Below are 17162 nucleotides of genomic sequence, written 5' to 3' on the forward strand. Positions count from 1 at the left end.
CATATTTTTAATGTATCCCTTGCAAAATCTGTGGTTTCTCTCTCATCATCGAGGATTAATGTTACTAAATAATAGCATGCATTTGTTTTCAGACTTCATATCCTTCAAAGAAAGCAGAGATCCCCACAACGACTGTGTATGTTGGCAATTTGTGACTGCGTGCTTCTTTTCTTGTTCTCTGTTTATTTGTTTATGTTGAATGAGGTTCCTGTCATCTTACTTTTGATCAGCCTTGCTTGATTTAGCCAGTAAACGTTGAAGCAAAATACGAGAAGAATGATGACAGGTTTGGAAGCTGCTTGCGATAATACGTAATGGCAACCCTGCTAGATCCTGTATGATTAGATTGTCTAATTGTTGATAGATAGTATCTGTGTAGTATAGAGGCTAGTCTGTTTATTTAATATGGTTTGCACTCAGGTCTGACTGTATGTGGAGCATTGGTAAATGTATGAGGAAAAAGGCTAAATCCGAGGGACTAATTCGTAGCAGTTAAGATGTATGGGCGAATGACGACATTTCCTGCAGAAAGTAGTCTGTAACTTTCCATTTACATTTTGTACAAAAGTATACGGTAGATGATATCATGCCTCTCAACCTCTTACAAGAATTCTTGACAAAGCCTAAAATAATTGGGGGGACAAATGCCCCAAAATAGGGACTGATTTTAAATATTACCCTTATAAGCATATAAAGTTGGGTACTTAGTTTGGAACCTGGTTGTGATAATACTTAAGTACCAAAAATATTTCTTCTTTCAAACTGTAGCAGACACTGGCTGCAGTTTATTCCCTGCCTGCACAGAGTGCTACAGCACTCAGGTTTTAGGTAAAACACAGAGATTTTTTTTTTTACTTTTAAACCATAACAAGTTGCAAATAGTGACTACAGTTTAGACCACACACTGAGCACTAAAGTGCTCAGGTTTGACTACAAATGCAATACTGGTTTTAAAAGTTGATATTGCATTAAAGAGAGATCCAGATCAGCTGATCACCCCAACTCTGCGCCTGGGCAGTTGCTCCTATCACCTGTTTAAGAGTAATTTTCACTAAAGGCTTGTGTGTTTAGATAAAAAATTGAAGTTTCTGTTTAGAAAAACAACTGTTAACTTGAACCTGGAAAGTGTTTTTTTCATTCCTAAAAAATTGAAATGCAGCAGTAGTGCAGATGCATGCTGAATGAGATGAAATGAAATGACATAGTGGTAGAAATACATCCTGACCTCCGGCCAATGCCTGTTTGGAGTTTGCATGTTCTCTCTGAGTCTCTAGGGTTCTTCCCATCCCTGAAAAACATGTTGAATGTTTCCATCCCAAACTGCTCAATGAATGGAGCTGTGGGAAGCAGCACAAACTCTACATGGTACCCTATGGGGAAGGAGTTGTATAGACCAACCATTTTGGGCATCTACTGTTGTGCACATTATCGTCAAGATAGAAGAACACAGATCACAAATTGAGTGCTGTGACAGGTTTAGCCACTTGACAGTGTAGAATATGGCTATAGGTGATTCGGTTATGTTGACTATTGTCAGGCACGGGTATTTGCTGGTGATAAGTGGGTTCAGGACCCAGCCTACTCTGACCTGTGCCAGTGACCCATGCTAACAGTGGAAGGGGTGTATTTGCCCTATTGGCCAGTGTGTGCCCACCATAAAGCCCAGCACCCTTGGGTCAGTAAGCTACTGGCTGAACAGTGTCTAGTTGCCCAGCCTGCATTACCTGGGATAGCTCTGTTGAGCGAAAGCTGGATGTAAAACCAATCAATGTGCCAAACATGAACTGACAATTACTACACTCAATATAGTTTCACTGAGAGCATGCATCTTGGAAGTGGATAATATGGTATGGAAGAGGCTGGACATCATTTGTATCCAAGAAACAAGATGAAAGGGCAGTGGAGCAAAGCCACTCAGCTTGGGATCCAGAGTTTACTACTCAGGAGGAGGAGAGGCTAGAAATGGTTTGGGAATTGTGGAGTGAGAGAGGATTCAGAAGGCAGTGAGGGATGTCATCAAAATTAGTGACAGACTCATGGCAGTTAGACTCCAGTGTAATGATAGGGCAATATTTATAATCTCAGCCTATGCCCAACAGGAGGCTTGTGATAGTGAGGAAAAGAGTGCATTCAGACAACAGTTGCAGGACCTAATAGACAAATCAGGACGACATGAATTAGTGTTGATAATGGGTGACTTGAATGCACATATTGGGACAGACAGAACAAGATATAACTGTCTGCGACCACATGGGTTGGGCAACAGGAATAAAGAAGGGGAGGCCGTTCTAGACTTCTGTCTGCCAAATGGCTTGAGAGTAGCCAACACATGGTTCAGAAAGAGAGACAGTTACAAAATCACATACAAGAGTGGACAACATGCAACTCAAGTAAACTTCCTCCTAGTAAGGAAAGGGCTCTGGGGTAAAATTAATGATTGCAAAGTCATCCCCATTGAAACAGTTGGCCCACAGTATAGACCACTGGTTGCCACAATCAGCTGCAAGCAGTGGACATAGAAGGCTCTGTGGTCAACAGAGACCAGGCTGAAGACCTGGAAGTTGACTGGAGAGAAAGTACAACAGTTCAAGGAATTACTCAGGGCTCTAGCACCCAAGAAGAAGAAGAAATAGGTGGAATTGAAGAATGGCCGCGCCTCAAAACAGCATGTGTGTGAGGACTACAGAACCGATATGTGGCCTACCCAGGTATGGAAATAAATTACATAAGAAAAGCTGGTGGTGAAATGCAGAAGTCCAGGAAGTCATCAAAAGAAAGAAAGAGTGCAGGAAAAAGTGGGAGATAGAAAAGATCAGCCAGGTTAGGAAGGAATACTGGTTGGCTAACAAAGAAGCTTTTTTAGTGAATTCTTAATTGGATGATTATTTAATTGATCAAATGCATGTATTTAAGTGTATGCTTACCAGCAGAAAGATGTACTCTGAAAAGGCTTTTCTGGAGGTTGAGGCACCAGAGAAGTGTTACTTTCTCTTAATGGTATACAAGTTTGAAGTTTTACTGTTAACTTTTACTGCAGGAGTTATTTTTTTTTATTTTAATAAATCAGTCTGTGTACTAACCTGAGTGAATTAATCTGGCCTGAAACTTATGGTGTGGGGATTGGTTTGTTCTACAGTGTGGTGCTTCAAGCTAAGAAAAGAGTTGCAATAGAGAGGAATAGGGCATCAGAGGCACTCTACCAGCTTCTGGAAAGTGACTCAGTAAGTGGTATAAAGAAACTATATCTAGTTCCAAAGCAAAGACAGAAAGGTAAAGAAGATGGTCAGACACCCTTAATAAGGGATGCCAGCAACAATTTGCTCACCAGTCCACAGGACATCAAAGGCAGATGAAAAGAGTACTTCCAGCAGTTTCTGAATGAAGAAAACCCCACAGAAGCTGTACTGCCCCAGATACAGCCTACGATGAGAGAAGAGGAGGAGCCTACCCTAGAAGAAGTAAGAGCAGCACTAAGAAAAAATGAAGTCAGGGAAGGCAGCAGGCTTTGATAAGGTCACAGCAGATATGATACAGATGCTGGGTGAGATAGTGGAGAAATTGCTCCTGACAGTAATGTCAGCAGTGTGAAGAGAAAGGCGTATCCCAGATGACTGGAGAATAAGCATACTCATGCCAGTGTGTACAGGAACAAAGTGGGCAGTACAGAGTAATCAAACTCCTGTCACATTGCATGAAAATTCTAGAGAAGGTGACTGATAAATGGATACACACAGTAGCAGAAAGTAATACGGGAGATGAGAGTTTGGATTCAGATCAGGATGCAGCAGAACGGACCTGATATTTGCAGTGAGAGAGATATTTCAGAAGAAGCTAGAGATGAGGAAAGAGTCCAACTGAGCATTCCTAGACTTGGAGAATGCATATGACAGGGTCCAAAGAAAGCTGATTTGGACAGTACTGCAGTGGTTTAAAGTTCCAGAAACATTGGTAGAATTAGGGCAGTTTATGTACAAGACCCAATGACTCAAAGTATGAACAGTGTTGGGTCTCACACAGAGGTTCCCAGTGGGAGTGGGTGTGCACCAGGGTACAGCTCTGAACCCACTACTGTTCATACTGGTGGTGGACTACATTAGCAAATAGGTCAGAGGGGACAGATCAACAAAGTTGCTGTATGCAGATGATGTGGCATTACAGGCAGACTCAGCAAGAACTTCAGTAAAGGATAGGGGAGTGGAATGCAAAACTGAAGGCACATATGATGAAACTAAGCACAGATAAGACAGTGGTAATGGCAGAAAATTGGGGAAGTCAGAAAAAGCTGAGAACTGAGATAGAAGGGAAGATAGTGGAACAGGTTAATAGCTTCAAGTATCTGGGAGGGGTGGCTGAGAATAATGGAAGTCTGAATGAAGAGGTCAAAGCTAGAATCAGAGGGGCTGCAGCCAAATGGCATAGAGTCCCAGTTGTAGTGAATGAAAGAAGAATGCCAAAGAAGCTGAAATGTAAGATGTACAAGACAGTGTTGCAACATGCACTACTGTATGGTGCAGAAACCTGGGCAGTAAAGGTAAAGCAGATAGGGAAGTTAGAGGTAATTGAAATGAACTGCCTAAGAAGGGTGGTAGGATGCACATTGTGGGACAGATGAAGAAATGAGGATATAAGAGCAGAAGCCAAAGTAGCTCCAGTTGCAGAAAAGAAAAAAGAGAACAGATTATGGTGGGTGGACATATGTGCAGAAAAGCACAAGACAATCTGGTGAAGAAGATTTGGGGCAGACAGGAAGAAGGCAAGAAGACATCCAGCAAAAAGGTGGCTGGATTGTCTGAGAGAAGATCTGCAACAGTCAGGCATGAGTGTCAAAGACGGCAGGAGTGTGATATTGAATTGAGAGAGATGGCGACAATTAACATGACACCCCAACCACATATAGTAAATTGGAAAATGAGGGTTGTTGATGATGATGATCAGACATACTGTTTAAGCTGAAACTAACCAGTGAATACAAGCTGTACATATATATGTTTATATATAGTTGAAGGTCATTTATTTGGATGTTCTTTTAGATAAAATTTGAATTCACAGAGGTTACATTTTGTACAAGATTGTTGGTCAGTGGGGTTTAGGGAGTTTTCCTTTTTCCATCTATTGTACGATCTTGGAGTTGATATTCACAGTTAGTGGGCGAGGGGGGGGGGTATAGCCTCTTTCAAAAAATGCTGTTTTTGTGTGTATTCATCTGTTGGTGTAGTTGATTAAAGTATTTGATTTTTCGTAATTCATAATCCACTAGATAGAATGACTGATAAATTATAATATATTCCTATATATATATATATATATATATATATATATATATATATATATATATATAGGTTTACTATGGTAAGGTCGAAGTGGGTTCAGTCGAACCCACTTCAGTCGAAGACTGGAGGCTGAACAGCGACAATGTTGAAACCGACATTGTCGAAGTACGAATCTTGCCCCAATCTCGACCCATGTTAAAACCCATTTCAAGGTTGAAGATGAGTCGTATTTCGACAAGAGCTTACCTCTTCCGGAGTTTTAATATATAGGCCATGTATATTTATAATAGTTTAAACATTTTTATATATATGAGTATAACTTATACATTTCTTTTTTGAAGCGTAGGTATGGTTTTTTTACCAGAATTCATGGTTAAGTTATGGTAGTAGGAAAATGTGTTAATCATGTAGTCAGTCATTTTACATCACATACATAGGTTACATATTTATGAGATGTATCTTCATTGGATGATTTGAATTTTTTGTCAGTATATATACATGGCTTTTATTCTGTTTCTTGTTATCTGATGAAGTCTGTTGTATAAATGAAAAACGCGGTGTTTTGTCAAGCGTTTTACGTAGGGTTTTTTGTTTTAATAAATCTTTGGATTTTACCTAGAGCTGTCCGGTGCTTGGTTTCTCCTCTAAACAGTGCTTTTTGTTCGTTTACTGGTTTTGGGCTTGCACTGTTCTTCTACATTTTGGTTTACCAGTCGTATTTCGACAATGTCAGAATTCAACACTGTCATTTTTGCGTACGTGGGTCGATGATCCCATCATTCGATGGGGTCCGGCTCAACCATACCATAGTAAACCTATATATATATATATATATATATATATATATTTATAAAACTTAAACATTGGAACAAATACACAAATCTTATACATACAAAAACATTATTTTTAAGTCAGACCAAAAAACACAAAAACTAACTGTGCAGATAGAGTGATTTAGTGCCTTTGTTCTTTATTTTCATAGAACTCATAAGAATAAATAAAACTATGACTCTCACCACATTTCTTTTTATATGCAAAAGTTTTAAATCACATGACTGAGTAACACCAATAATAATGAATAATTTCTTAACTTTTCACCAGTCTTAACATACCAATATCAACGGTTTGCTCTATGGTTATTATATTTAAAATGCTCTTACTACAAAAAATAAACTGGATTGAACTACCCAGTTTGCTACAACTAAACCAAGTCACCTTTGCTTACAACATTTTTTATAAACCTGATTCCTGTCTAGCTCTAAAAGACTTAATTCAATCTAATACTAACCTTAGAGACCTTCGATCCTCTGATAAACTTCTGTTAAAAGTTATTAAATCTACAAACACTTTTGGGGACTCACTCTATTCTAACAAAACTTCCAGGTTTTGGAACCAATTGCCTCAGCATTTGATCAAACTTAAAAACACTTCCATTTTCAAGCAAAGCCTCAGACAATACCTCACCAACCATTGGATCTGTCCATGCACTAATCCTGACTAGTGTCCTTACTTCTCAACTATTTCAAACTCTTCATAATTTTATTTTTCATTTGTCTGTCACTACCAATCTTTAATTTACTCCAGGTGCAGGGTTTCTTTTTTTCCAGGTTTTGCTCTGGCTGATATTACACTTGCTATATTTCTTCTACCATATTTATGTATTTTAGTGCACAGTTATATGTTAGTTTCTTATTTAACTAGTTTTTTGTAACCTTGTATTTTTTTGTTGCTGTATTTACCTTGTTTAACTTCCTGGTTCTTATTTACTTTGTGTAACTTTATTATGTATTTATTAGTTGTAAATCATTATAATACTTTGTTATCTATTATGTTTTACTTTTGGAGCTTTTCTCCCCGGGTCTCTGCTGAAAAGGGGCTTTCAGCCCAGTCAGACATTACCCGGTAAAAATGTAAATAAATAAATAACATAAATAAATAAATATAGCATGCACTTAAAAAGCCCCTAATAATACTTTATTCTTTGTTTACAACATCTGAGCTGTTAAAAGCATTTAATATTAATCTGCGCATTTAGTCCAGGTTTTTGCTGCTGCTAACTTAATCTTCCATTCTGCTTCTTTGTACTCTAAAAGTGTATTAAAGTCCCCCATGAAGCCTTCAATTTTAACTAAATCTAAAACAAAAGATGTAAACTTTCTAAGGTTATTACATTCATTGGCATGTTTAGCTAAGGCATTATTATAAGCATGTTTCTTAATTGCTGTAATATAAAAAACCAAGAAAACCGAAAAACTACTAAAAATCAAAAGAAAAACGAGTTGAATGGTAGGAGAAAGCTGCAATAAGCAAATACGAATAACGTAATGCTAAAGCAACTAAAAGCGCTTTCAGTGGTAAAAATATTCCACCTTCTTCAGACCCTTCAGAATATTTTTACCACTGAAAGCACTTACCATATTAAAGTTTTTAGTTGCTTTAGCATTATGTTATTTGTATTTGCTTATTTCAGCTTTCTCCTACCATTCAACTAATTTTTCTTTTGATTTTTAATTGCTGTAATATGTTTGTATATTCTTTTAGAAAGTTTTCTTATTGTTCTTCCTATGTAACAACTTTCGCACATTTCACAACAGGCTAAATATACTATCCTATAAGAATTACATGTAAAAATTACCTTTGGACCAAACTGTTTGATTAAAACTTTTAATGTAAACATTTGATGCATGTGAAATATATATACAATAATTACAATTATTACACTTGTAAGTCCCATAAAGAATCTTTACTTTTAGTTACTTTAGTTTTTTCTAAAATAGACTCCAAATTGTTCCTGCCTTTGTAGGTGAACACTGGTTTATGACCTAAAACATCTGAAAAATCTTTGTTACCCAGAATAATTTTTCAGTTGTCATTTAATTTTTTTTTCTGATCAGCCTATGTCCTTCGACATTGGTAAAGGAAATGCTCTTTTATAACTACTTTTTCAAAAAAGTTGAATTTATTCTAACTTGATTTAAAATTGTATTAGTCTTGTCTAAAATGGATTTAAAGTTTTTTTTTGATGTTTAAACAAAATTTCATCCATGATTTTGTCAATGAAATCACCTTCGTACCCTCTCCAAAAATAAACCCTTTAAATTAAATGCATCCATTATATATGTTTCATCCCTATGCTGTGGTGGTGCAGCGGTAGCATTGTCACCTCACAGCAAGAGGTTCTCCCGTTTGATTCTCAACTGGAGTGCCTTCTGTGTAGAGTCTGCATGTCCTCCCCACGGTTGAGTGGTGTTTGAAAGACATGCATGAATGGGTGTGCCTTTGTTGAAGGTTGGGCATCGGGCTGGCACCTCGGCACCATAAAAATCTACTGCCAATCATTAGAGGACCAGAGTTCCACTGTGGCGACCCCTAACCGGGAAAAGCCGAAAGAAGAACAACATATATGTTTCATCCCTGCTTGTCATTCTACAGAGTCAAACAAATTGTCCTTTTACAACTTTTTCTTCATGAACATGGGATGTTGACTATATTTATGTAAATAACTGTTAACAAAGGTTTCTTTTCAAACACTCAGTTTTCAAAATGGTTTTGATCTTTGTAAAAAATGTTAAATCTAAAAAGTTAACTTCTAATCCAATACTATTTAGTGAGAATTGAAGATAATCTGTACTGTTGTTTAAACTGTCGAAAAGCACATTATATTCCTCTAATGTACCACTCCAATAAAAAAAAAAACAAGTAATCAATAAAATGCTTATTAAGTAGTACTTTTTAAAATAAAAAAATAATTTTTAGATGTTCTTCTTCCCACCAAGCTGTGACTAAATTGGTAAAAACTGGTGACACTCTGGTGCCCATGGCTACTCCTTCTCATCTGTTTAAAGTATTTATCTTGGAACATAAAATAATTATTTTCCAAGATGACTTCCAACAACATAGAAATTGTATTCAAGCAAATGTTATGTCTGTAAACTTGGTTAAGAATCTTCTTACAGATTCAATCCCTTGTTATTGGGGTATACTGGTGTACAAAGCTGTCACATCCAAAGTCACAAAATGGCCATCTAAATCCCTTGCTGCACAGTCTCTTAGCAATTCTAATAGATGCCAGGAGCCCCTTAAGTAAAATTCAGATTTTTGTAATAGAGTTTAAAATTTTGCCTAAGTATATTGATATGAGCTCAGTTTTGTAAAAATCTGCAGCGACTATTGGCCTGAAAGGAGGCTTTGAACTATCTTTGTGAATTTTTGATATTCCAAAAATTCTAGCTATGTTAGAGTGTTCTACTTTAAGAAACTCATAAAGTACAAAATGTATGAAACCTTGACTTAACAAATCATACAAAAGTTTATATTTTTAAAACTTTTTATATTTCCATCATGTTAACTTCTGTGTAGCATTCAACATTCTTTAACATATGAAACAAGCTTGCCTATAATCTGCACTGTTCATACTATTTCGTTATCTTTGTTTGCCTTCATAACACAAATGTCATTGTTATTTGCCAGATCATGTAAAGCTTTCCTTTCCCCTTTTACCAGATTGAAAAACTTATAATCACTATTCATGTGTAAACTTCCCTCAAATCAGTTTTGCAAACATCATTGAAACATGTAACATACTGCGGTGGTGGTGCTGCGGTAGCATTGTTGCCTCACACTAAGACGTTGTCCTGTTCAATTCTCAGCTTGAGCGTCTTCTGTGTGGAGACATGCGTGAATGGGCATATCTTCGTTGAAGGTTGTGTGTCAGGGCCGGCAACTTGGCACGTAAAAATCTACTCCCAATCATTAGCGGACTGGAGTTCCACTGTGGTGACCCCTAACCGGGAAAAGCCGAAAGACACAACAACAAAAACAACATTGAAACATGTAACATGGAGTATAACTGTGGTGTATAAGTAGCAAGTTTCCTAAATTCTCTGTCTTTGGATGAAAATGTTTCACATGGCATAATATATAATGCAAATTCAGTTTTCTAATATACAATTTGAGATTAACTAAAACCTTTGTTATGTTTGTGCTTTCTGAGAAAGTATAAAAGAAAAACCCTTTTCCAGCACTGTCACATGATCAACGTTCACTTTCAAACTACTTAAGTTCCAAATACTTTTAGATTTTATTATCTTTCCTTCACCTTTGCCTTCCCCTTTCCTTGATATTTCCCTTTGTTCATATGGTTTTGAGTCTCTTTCTTTGTAGGACTGTTGATCAAAAAGGGGGTGCCTGAAGAAGTAAAGGCTCCACAAGAATCTTTTGCTACTATTTGTGTAAATGTATTGATTGGAATAACATTGGCCCCTATTACAAGTGAAACTTCAGGCAAATTTACAATGCTTTTATTCTGTTCTGTTTATCTAGTTGGAGAGTGAGGAAAATTTAAACCTTTGTTCTCATTAGATTTAATTTTAATTGGGTAAGCATAACCACCCCTGTATGCTTCATCATCTTTAAAAAGTTTTTTTTCTTTCTTATTTAGAATGGTGGAAACATGCCTATCAGCTTTCACTGAAATCCTATTATGCAGTGTCTCAAGTCAGAAAAAAATATCCTTTTTGATTTTATAATTTAAAACATTTATTTATTATGTAATCTCTGACTTTGATTTGAAAGTCAAATATCAAAAATGTTAATATTTCCAAACCTGTGTTGTTGAATAAATTGACAAGACTGTTGTATGTTCTGTCCCCATGCTTGACATAATTCGGAAACTTAAATAACTGTAAACCAAACAGCACTTGACTTATAGTCAAGCAATGCTTTCAGTAGTAAATTTCACATTGCTATGTCTTAAGCTTGAGTAATTTATTTTCAAGGTCAAAAATAGCTGTTCTGCATTGTACCATTGAACTATAATTACCACTGTCTAAATTACTTGTAGTAACTTGCTCATCTTGGGTGAATTGCATTTGAAAGGATTTGAATGTATTAGTGTCCATGTACAACAGATTTTTAAAGGGAAAGTTTGAATCTCTTATTTCTTGTATCAAAGTGCATTCCTCTGATGTTTGTGGAGAAGAATTCAAAAAAGTTGCAATGCTTTGGGGAATGTCATAAAAGGTAGAAGTTAAACCAATGTTTTCTCCATTGACTTTGGAACCACTTCTGGTTTTGATTTGGTTCAGTAAATACTTTGCTTTGCGGACTATGGAAATCAAAGTCTGTATAAGACTAACCAAATTACCTGGAACTGAAGGAACTGTTAAATACAAATTTGGATATAAAATATTTTTGAACACATTATTTGATTAGTTGGCCATGACTTAAATGCGTTCTTTAAAAACAACACCAAATAAAACTTAAAAGCACTTTCGAATGAATAAACAGAACTTCTATTGCAAAAACATTCTTTCTAAGTCAGACCAAGAGCATAAAAACTAAAGGTGCAGGTAGATTTATTTAGTGCTTTTGTTCTTTATTTTCATAGAACATCATCAAAATAAGTAAAACTACACCTCATTCCTTTTTATATACAAACGTTTTAAATCACATGACTGAGTAATACCAGTAGGAATGAATAATTAATTATTTTTTCATCAGTGTTAACACACTAATATCAATATTATGTTCTATGGTTATCATATGTAAAATGATCTTACTCCAAAAAATAAATTTAGCATGTATTTAAAAAACACTTAATATTTTAAAAAGTATTTTATTCTTTGTTTACAACCTCTGGGCTGTTAAAAAACATTTAATATTAATGTGCTCATTTAGTACAGGTTTATATATATATCTGCTGGTGTAAGTTTGTGTGTGTTTGTGTATATATATATATATATATATATATATATATATATATATATATATATATATATATATATATATATATATATAGGGTTCCACTTTGAATCATCGAAAGCTTGAAACATCGATAATCTGATCATCGAGACCAGAACATCGAGTTTCAAACCATCGAAGATTCAAAGTGAATGTAAAAAAAAGGAAAAAAAATCAAAAAACTATTTTATGCAGGGGGGCTTCACCCTCCCGCACCCCCCAAGTGGGGGGTTGCACCTCCCACACCACCCCAACTTTAATATACCAACTCCGAGATCGCACTACAGTGCGGTAAAGGGAAATCTCCATTTTAGCACTATATGCAGAAGTGCTAAACGGAAGATTTCCCGTACCCTGTCTGCAGTGCCATCACAGAGATGGCACATTCACAGACACAGTGTGCAGGGCACCTTGCTGCCCTGCAGAAACATTAGCTTTTTCCCTGTTTTACTTACCTTTTTCTTCCCCTTGACAACATTGATGTTCTAAACACTCGATGATATGGTCTCGACCATATGAATTTCGAAGGTTTAGAATTTCGATGTTTTCAAGTGGAACCATATATATATATATATATATATATATATATATATATATATATATATATATATATATATGGGTCTACCTGACATGGTCGACAGTTCATGTGGTCAACAGTTCATTTGGTCGACAAGCATTTTAGGTGGGGGGCTTCACCCCCCACACCCCGCAATGTGGGGGGCTGTGCCCCCCACCCCCCCTAACTATATATATCAACTCCAGGGTTGCACAACATTGGGGAATTGGGCAAATCTGCTTGTTGACCAAATGAACTGTCGACCAAATGAGTGTCGATCATATGAACTGTCGACCATGTCAGGTAGACCCATATATATATATATATATATATATATATATATATATATATATATATATATATGGGTGGCACACTTGTGCAGTGGTTAACACTGCTGTCTCAGTAGTGCTTGCTTGTTAAGTCTGGTTCTCAGATGGTTTCCTTTCTGATTGGAGTCTGCATATCTTCTTTGTGTCCACATGGGTTTTATCAGATCTGAGTTGACAATCTTCCAAACTGGCTATAGGCTGAGTGACATGTCTGAGTGAGAGTGTGTGCTGTGATGGACTTGCCTTCAGTCCAGGATTATTTTCTCTCTTTTATTTTTTTATTTAGTTGACATTTGTTTGCTGGGTAGATGGACTGAGCAAAGAATATTTTACATCCATGTCATGGTTTACAAGGTATTTACAGCATTTACAAGCAAAACAAATTATGTAAACAATGAAAGTTCATAGAGTATAGACATTAAGTGGACATAATAAACTATTAGTATCTATAAATCAAGTCATGAATGCCATTGCAACAGGAGAGATATACATTCAAGTAATGCATGTGTGATGTTATGAGGTAGTGCCATCTGTGCCAGGGAGAGTAGGGTAGTACATGTGTACATATGCCAGCATAGCTAGCTGGAGTTTTGTAAAGAATTTTATATTATTTGACTATCAAACTGATTTGTGCAGAAGTTTGAGTTAAACTATATTTGTAAAGTTACTTGTGTTAAAAATACATCAACAGTAGGTCCTGCTGGACAGAAAGAATGTATGCATGTATATTACATTGTATTGTTGCAACTGACCAATTATTTATGCTTTATCAGAGAACCCTGGATGGAACATTTGAAATTGTGTTACAGCTTGTGTGTGTCTTGTACCAGAGTCAGGTGAGCAGAGATGATGTCATCCTTTAACCACATCTTGTTTCAAGCTTTCTCATCAGCACAGAATCTGACAGGAAAGATTTCTGATAGGATATATTTCTCACATATCCACACAGACAGAGAGAGAGAGAGACATCATTTGGCTTTTGTTGTGGTAAGACATAGCACACATCAATTTGCTTTGCTTTAGTAAGTAGTCAGGGCACGGTAATTCTTTAGATAGTCAGGGACATTTAGTTTAGCATTGTTTTCTACATCTGTGAGAAGCTATCCAACTGTATTATTTTATATCTCTGTTGAAACTCTGTTGTTTATTGTATTCCATATTCTCCTGTTTTTTTTTTTAATTTTATTATTTATCATTACTGTAAATATTTTAATAATTTTCATTGTGGCTGGTCCTTTAGAGAATACTTTTTAACATCTTGAGAGTATTTATGCTTATTTTAGTGACACTGTGACCACTCCTGAAAGCTTTGCTGTTTTGGTCACACTCTACTATTTGTATTAGTATTAATTTTGCACAGTATAATTGGATACCCATTGTAAGAGCCTTAAGGTAGGTGACCGGTGGCAGCATGATTACCTCAGGTTCTGGGCAGAAAGGGGCACAGTTAGTAAATCTGTGCCAGCTTTTCCCAGGTGTGTATGGGTCTGTGTGAAAGTCAAATATCCAAGGGGTCTATATTACCAGATCGAAAAACCATTTCAGCGAACACCACAAGACCGACACATATAGCGTGAACCGCAAAAACGCCAAACAACCTAAACTGCGAAATTTCAAATCTCGACTCGTCATAGTCAGCCAACACCACCATGCGCTACATACTACATACCCAAACATAATAAATAAAACACATACATACACTAACCAAACCCTACTTCTAACCCTACACTAAACCTTACATACATTACTGTCTATGTACTTACCTTAAACTGCACCCTAACCCTAAGGTCCATAACTATCGTACACTTACCCTACAGACATATACCCAAACAAAACAAATAATCCACACACATACACTTAACAAAACCCTACTTTTAACCCTACACTAAACCTTATATACATTACCTATCTATGCACTTACCTTAACCCGCACCCTAACCCTAAGGTCCATAACTATCGCACACTTACCTTACGGAGCTAGACCGCAGATGGGCCAACCATCACACTTCGACATTTTGTGTTTCGCGATTTTGAACTTTCGCCATTACCGTAATTCATGCTATACGTGTTGGTCTTGTGGTGTTCACTGAAACGAGTTTTTGGTCTAGTAATATAGACCCTATCCAAGTGCATGTGTCAGCTATTGGGAACAAGGACACAGAGCTACAAAGTGGTCAATGTGGAGTTTTGTGTGGGTCTGGAGAACGAAAGAGAGTCCAGCCCTAGGTCTGGAGTGTGGTCTGTGTGTGTTCTTAAGGGAAATTCTGTTTGGTGCAAGAAGCTGCATCTGAAAATACTGTGTGAATCTAGCTGTGCTTTTACTGACCATCCATCACCAGAGTCAGTGGTAAGGATTGTGTCTCTTTGATTGCTGGCTCAGAGTAGGGACACATCACAGCATGGTAAACTGATTTCATTTATCAGCAACTTCAGTATTTCATCTGTACAAGGAATTCAGATGGTAGACTATCTATGAACATAATACTGTAACCATAGACCTAAAACATTTGCAGTTGGTAAGCTTGTAGACAGTTTGGAAAGCAGGCTATTTCTGAATATGGGCTATGGTTCCCCCATGACTGTGAATTGGATTAACAGGCTGATCAGAAAATGAATTTGTGTGGAGTCTGCATGTCCTCCCCGCGGTCGAGTGGCATTCGAAAGACATGCATAAATGGGCGTGCCTTCATTGAAGGTTGGGTGTCGAGCTGGCACCTTGGCACCATAAAAATCTACTGCTAATCATTAGCGGACTGGAGTTCCGCTGTGGTGACCCCTAACTGGGAAAAGCCAAAAGAACAACAACATATATATATATATATGTGTGTGTGTGTGTGTGTGTGTGTGTGTCTGCTTCTAATCAGTCTAATCAAAATGAATTGAGTTTACAACAGTTTTTTCTTATTTTTTTCTAGTTGCCCCTGCCCCTTTCTGCCCAGTGGTTTCACTCAGACCCTGTTGTTTACTTAGCTACCTGTTATGTTTGAGCTTATTTATTTATTTATTTATTTCATTTTGATTAGCCTCTTGTTTCAGTATATCTACAATGAGTTTCTGAAGTTCCCTCAGCTTGATTGTTACCTATATTTTCTCGCTCCCCTACAAAAACATCCTCTGAACAGCTCAGAATTGAAAATAAAACTAGGTTTCTTATGTATTTTCAAGTGTGGGGAGGATATCCCATCTCTGTGTGGCACTATGGTATTGTTAGTGACTTGTTAGTTAGAAGAGTAATTGCGTCTGTTGGCTGATTGGTACAGTGGTACTGTATTCCCAATGAGGCAAACACAGGGTCTTGAATAGTGACCTCAGAAAGTCATTTGAAGAAAGACTATTCAGGATGCCATAAACTATTTTTCTGCATTTGGTTTGAAGGGGGTTAAGAATCTAGCAATTGATTGCCTTCTAGCAGAAGTTGGAAGGAGCTGGCTACTGGAGCTTCTGGTTAATGGAAGATTGTATGAAGTCATTGCTGTTATGTGACACACACACCATATATCATGCCTCCCAGGAGAGATTTAAGGAAGTGGATAGAAAGTGACCCAACACTTGATTATGTTCCTCAAATGCCAGTAGTAGAATTTGATTAATGGCAAAATAGTTTTATTAAGAATAGCTCAGGCTAGTAATCATTAATTAAGTGTATAAGTGTTATTTTGGAAAATACCACCAACAATGATGCCTGTATGGGACAGACCTTTGACTTTGCTGGTGGCATATCTGCTTAGGTAAATTAATGTATATATTAAACTCCAGCAAATACTTCACTAAAGGAAGATTTTAGGAAAATAAGAAAAATACCTAGTCTGTGAGACTCAAATCTGAGGCATGGTAACCTCCAAAAAAGTGGTCTGTATGACAGAAATACAGATAAGTGATAATGCAAGAAGCAGTGCAAGTCAAAGACTATATCTCTGCTATGTTATCCCCACCATTTCTTGGACTGCGGTGCTACACAGGATAACAGGAAGAAAATTATAGGACATGTTCAGGTATGCTTCTGTTTTAGTGCAGTTTTCTAGGCTTGATTTTTCATACTTGTTAACACAAGGGAGAATGTATTACTTTATTAAACAGCCTTTACTTGCCATATCGTTGGCCCATCTGTGTGGTCTACATCTTGGACTTCTTGGGTTTCTCTTTGGAAAGTGAGTTAGAAATGGGCAAAAGGCATTGACTAAGGTCCTTACCTTTGACAATAGCAGAAACATTGCAGAGCTATTTTATTATTTTTTGTTTGTTTTCTCAAGGGCTACATTATGCAAT

General features: G+C 36.8%; 1 protein-coding gene across 1 annotated transcript in view; it reads left to right on the forward strand.

Annotated features, from left to right (window-relative positions):
• DOK3 (docking protein 3) overlaps positions 1-17162 on the forward strand; it is a 543483-nt gene that overhangs the window by 523268 nt on the left and 3053 nt on the right. The window lies entirely within an intron of this gene.

Source organism: Protopterus annectens, chromosome 4.part0 (assembly GCF_019279795.1).
Source record: "Protopterus annectens isolate FY-2018-M chromosome 4.part0, PAN1.0, whole genome shotgun sequence".
NCBI classification, from domain to species: domain Eukaryota; kingdom Metazoa; phylum Chordata; order Ceratodontiformes; family Protopteridae; genus Protopterus; species Protopterus annectens.